Below are 6,000 nucleotides of genomic sequence, written 5' to 3'. Positions count from 1 at the left end.
GGCCCAGGGGAAGTTATTGAGAATGATCCATGACATTACCCTGAGGCATAAAGATTCACAATTTGGGAGGGAATGTGGGAAGGTTCACAAGGGCAAAGCTAACAGATATAACTGAGGAAAGAGGGCTCAAAGAAGAAGGTGAGGAGGCTTAGGACTTGGCCTGGAGGAGCCCAGGGAAGAAAGTGTGGGCTGTGACAAAAACAAGATCATGATACCTTTTTTATCGATCCCTACTCCCTCTCTTCATCCTTTCTATCCTCCTTATTTCTTCTTATTGCTCATTTTCTTCTTCCTTCTTTCTATTTAGAGTTAGAACCAGCACACCAAGGTATACCAGGACAACTATAAGGACAGTTCCCCTCATTCCTTCATCCTCTCTTGGGGTTGGAGGGAACAGTGCTGCTTCCCAATTCCTGTCCTTTGTCCTTTTTACTACTAGCTCATCCACAACCTCACCATCCCTCCAATCCTCAGTACTTTATGATAGTCAGACTCCTCACTTAGGAAAGTTTCCAAAAGTGAACAGAAGGCTGTACTTTTCTCCCCTTTACTTTAAGCAAACTACTAACCTCAGGATTCATGCCCAAAGATAGCTCATTACTCTTTCTTTCCACCCATGTTTTCTCATACAAGAGACATTCCAGAATGTCAAGATTCATGCTATTATATTCAATCTATCTCAGCAATAGAACCTGGAGTGGCTGTGCCCTAAAGCCTACCTTCAAGCAACATATAACTTATGCCACCCCCTTATATCCCCAATGACTTGGCCTCAGTTGCTAGAACCATTTGTTAGGATTCTGTTTCCTCTCTGTTCATCCTTCCAAGCCTCCCAGCAAATATTCCTCCAGTGGCCTTGTCAGAACCAAGATGTCTGGACAGATCTTGGGATATATGCTAAGTAAATAAGTTCTCATGTTTTTCCACAGAGAGAGTCTGTTTTTCCTGTAATCATGGGTACAATGAGACCAGCATTGACATGGAACACCATATATCCCTGAAGTCTGTCCTTATGGTACCCTTCCTGCATGATCTATGAGGATCTCCTGAGTCACAGACTTTATTCTTTCTCACACTAGGGAAATCTCCTTTGTATAAATTTTATGGAGACCACTTTAAAGATAGTTGATTAGTATATCCACAGCATCTCAAAACTGTCAAGAATATCTTAGGGTGAGTTCATTAGCATAATGTTTTCTGGTATTCTCCTGGGTTTACTATACATATTGGGACCTTATCTGAAGCTTACAGACCACTGGCAGTTACTGGGACCCAGGGGTTCTTAACAATAAGGTTTAGCTAGCTTCCCCTAATTTAGTATATATCTCAGAATGTGACCTTAGTTAGTTCATGAGACTCAGCAGTTCCCATAATTTGAGACAGTTTGCAAGTAACTATGTGCTCCCTTCATTTATAAAACCATCTATAAGTAACTTCTAAGTACTCCTTTGAAATCTTACTTCCTACATTGTTACCTTATACTAGCTACTTAAAATTTTTACTTACTATACTAACTGTAAGGGAGGATGTGGTCAGGAGGACTAGAAGAAGATGCAATTTTAACATATTAAATAATCTGAAATTCCAGAGATATACCTTAGTTTGCATTTTTCATCAACCATCCATGAACTTTATATACCCAAAAAATGCTCATTCAGTTGCATTGTCATTTTTTAAAATTCCAAAATCAAATTGGTTCCCCCATTCACACACAAATAGAATTTCTTTACTCTTGAAAGGGGCCTTCTCTCACAATTGAAGATGACCATTAGAAACACAAAGAGATATAGGGAGTCAAGATGGCAGCCTAGAAGGAGCAGAAGTTCAGACTTATGAATACCCTTCCTAACTGATCACAAACTGAATGCTCCTAAGGGACTGAAAAACAAACTTAACAACAAGTCAGAGCCAAGGAACTATCCTGCTGGACCTAAGTAAAAAGGTATGCCCCCCCCCCCAAAAAAAAAGCCGGAATCCAAGAACACTAGTGTTTAAGGGGAAGACAGAAGGAAGGTCCCAGGACCCATCCCCTATCCCAACCAGAGTGCTGAGACTCCAGCAGCAGTGGGAACATCTGGGTGGGCAAAGGTGCTGTACTGGAAGGCATACCTTGTGAGTAGAGCTATGATAAATTCAGAGAATCCAACACAGAAGGTGGAAAAGGAGCTAGACAGGGAGTATAAACCTGGCAGCCTGGCCAGAGCTGTGGAGATCCTCCATATTTGCTCCACCCTTCCAGGAAATTTTGGACTCAGAGCACACCCAGTCCAACTAAGCTGAATGTAATCTTATCAAAAGTCTCCAGAACTCAGGGAAGCCTAGGCTCCACACCCATCCTTACTGACTGCTGGACTTTAATCCAATCAAAAGCTTCCAGAGGACAGGGAAGCTCAAACCCCAACAAATCTCCACCAGAGACTACACTGAGAGATCTCCTTTTAGAGCTCCAAGAAGGGAGACTGACAGAAGCCCCCAAAACCAACAAAATGAGAGGAGCAAGAGCACAGACAAATACGGGGAATAAAGAAGGAATGAATTTGAGCAAACAGAAAAAGAAGAAAGAAACTACAATAGACAGCTTCTACTCAGCAAACAGAACAGAGGGGGTAGAGATCAGCAAACGATAAATCAGAAATCCAAGCAAATTGGATACAGGCTGTTGAAGAACTCAAAACACAATTAAGAGAGGCTGAAGACAATTGGCAAAAAGAACATAAAATTAAGATAAGTCATCTGGAAACAGAGGCACTTGAACTAAAATGAGAAAATAGAGTCTTGAAAGCCAAAATCAACCAGCTAGAAAATGAGGCAAAGGAGATGAAAGATGAGGTATAGAGGAGGAAAGACAACCTTCAAAGAAAATCAGAACAGAAGGATGGCCAAAAAGCCAGGGAGGAAATCCAGTCTTCAAGAACCAGAATACAACAACTGGAATTGCTGCCTCCCGGCCCACGAGAGGCTGCAAGGTGAGAAGATAGAGATAGAGTAGAAGTTTTCGATCCTGCGTAGGGCGTGAACGAGCCGACTTTAGAGATGTAAATAATTGAGTCAGTAAACAATTATCATTTATAAGAGCCACAGCTGCTCCGACCACTGGGTGTTGCTATCCAGGCTGACCCACCCAACGGTCTCAATTTAACACTGCACTGGTCAGAGGATAATGCTAGCTCAGATGGAGAGGAGATCAGAACCTAAGAAAGAGAGAGGAAGTAAGGCAGGCCTGGCCTAAAGACCAGGCCTTAGTGAGAAAGATAGAGAGGAGAGAGACAGGGGAGAAGATTCTCCTTTGCTAACCTGTGGGTGTCCTCCAAGTGGGCGGGCTAGCTGTGGCTCCTCTATTTTTTATCTTGGTAGCTCAATACATATTGAACAGTTACATGATACCTCAATGCATATGGATGAGTTACCTGGGGTATTCCCATTGGATAATGCAACTTATGACAAGGTGAAGGTGGGGTTATTATCCCCGGGAGAGTGAGACAAAGGAAAGCAAGGTTTCGTGCCTAAACTTTAGCCACGCTGGCAATAAAATTTATTGCCATGCACAGGATGGCCATGGGCTCACTCACAATCCTTGTCTCCCAATAATGTCTATGAGCTGGACTGCTACAGGAATTAAGTGACCTCACAAGGCAGCAGGAAAATATAAAACAAAATGAAAAGAATGAAAAAATTGAGGAAAATATGAAGCATCTCATTCACAAAACAGACAATTTAAAAAATTGTTCGAGAAGAGAAAATTTAAGAATCATTGGTCTACCAGAAGACCATAACAAAAGAAGAAGGTTGGACATAATACTACAGGAAATTATTCAGGAAAACTGCCCAGATATCCTAGAACAAGAGGGGAAAGTAGAGATGGAAAGAATCCACAAACCACCTCCTGTATTTAATTCCCAGCTGACAACACCGAGGAATGTTATAGCCAAATTCAAAAACTATCAGACCAAAGAAAAGATATTACAAGATGCCAAGAAGAAGCCATTCAGCCATACATACCATGGAAACACGGTGAGGATAATGCAGGATCTGGCTGCAGACACACTGAAGGACCAAAAGGTATGGAATATGAGATTCCAGAAAGCAAGGGAACTAGGTCTACAACCAAGAATCAAATACCCATCAAAACTGACTATATTCTTACAGGGGAAAGTATGGTCATTCAACACAATAGAAGAATTCCAAACATTCATAAAGAAAAGACCAGACCTGAACAGAAAATTTGATGTCTGAGCACAGAACTCAAGAGAATCATCAAAAGGTAATTTTAAAAGAGGGAAAAAGAAAAACAAAACTAAACAACAACAATAACAAAATTTTAAGAGACTCAATAAGTTAAAATGATATGTATCCCAATAAGAAAAGAAGTCATTGGTAACTCTTAAAAACTGTTGCTATCACCTGGGCAGCTAGAAGAATTACAATTAGAGGGAACAGTGACAAAAATGTATATATGTTTATGTATATATATATATATATATATATATATATATATATATATATATATATATATATAGTAAAAATGGACACTTGAATCCAGGACTTCAATCCCCACAAGTCCATGCTCCTCTTCCCCAGAATACCTTGTAACCTCACCTGGGCCAAGAGTGAGATGGGGTATTTAACCTGGTTGTAAAAAGGCTCTGCCTCTTTCCCTACTTCTGCTTCGGAACACACTCTGAATGATCGTAAGGCATGGAAAATGATTTTCAGAAAGGCAAGAGAGCTGGGTCTTCAACCAAGAATCAGCTACCCAGCAAAACTGACTATATACTTCAAAGGGAAAGTATGGGCATTAAACAAAATAGAAGATTTCCAACTTTTTGCAAAGAAAAGACCAGAGCACTGTGGAAAGTTTGATACCGAAAACCAAAGAGCAAGGAATACCCGAAAAGGTAAATATTAAGGAAAGGGGAAAGGAGAAAAATGTTATCTTCTTCTTTAATTCAAACTCTCTTCTATAAGGACTACATTTCTATCAATCTATGTAAACTAACATGTGGGGAAAATGTAATGTATAAATAGGGGGTAAAGAAAGACCAAATAGAATAATCTTTCTCACACAAACATTCACATGGGAAGGGGAGGGGAAGAAAACTCCTATAAGAAGGAGAGGAAGAGAGGGTTTTTTACTTAAACTTTAATCTCAGGGAAATCAACTCTGAGAGGGAAAAACATCCAGATCCATTGGGATCTTGAACTCTATCTTACCCAACAAGGGTAGGGAGAAGGGAAAACCAAGGGGGGGGGAGGAGGAGAGGGAAAACAAAAAGGGACGGAAAGAGAGGGGGGTGCGGGAGGGAACAAAAAAGGAGGGACTAAAAAGGGAAACATCAAGGGAGGGGACATGGGGGACTGAATCAAAGTAAATCACTGGACTAAAAGGTAGAGCCGAAGAAGAAAAGGTTAGAATTAGGGAAGGCTATCAAAATGCCAGGGAGTCCACAAATGACAATCATAACTTTGAACGTGAATGGGATGAACTCACCCATAAAATGTAGACGAATAGCAGAATGGATTAGAATCCAAAACCCTACATTATGTTGTCTTCAAGAAACACACATTAGGCGGGTTGACACCCACAAGGTCAGAATTAAAGGATGGAGTAAGACCTTCTGGGCCTCAACTGACAGAAAGAAGGCAGGAGTGGTAAGCATGATATCTGATAAAGCCAAAGCAAAAATAGACCTGATCAAAATGGACAGGGAAGGTAATTATATTTTGTTAAAAGGGACTTTAGATAATGGGGAAATATCACTAATCAACATGTATGCACCAAATAATATAGCACCCAAATTTCTAATGGAGAAACTAGGAGAATTGAAGGAAGAAATAGACAGTAAAACCATATTAGTGGGAGACTTAAACCAACCATTATCAAATTTAGATAAATCAAACCAAAAAATAAATAAGAAAGAGGTGAAAGAAGTGAATGAAATCTTAGAAAAATTAGAATTAATAGTCATATGGAGAAAATTAAATAGGGATAAAAAGGAATAC

The sequence above is a fragment of the Monodelphis domestica genome, chromosome 3 (genome assembly GCF_027887165.1).
Source record: "Monodelphis domestica isolate mMonDom1 chromosome 3, mMonDom1.pri, whole genome shotgun sequence".
In the NCBI taxonomy this organism is placed as follows: domain Eukaryota; kingdom Metazoa; phylum Chordata; class Mammalia; order Didelphimorphia; family Didelphidae; genus Monodelphis; species Monodelphis domestica.
This window is presented reverse-complemented; position numbering follows the sequence as displayed.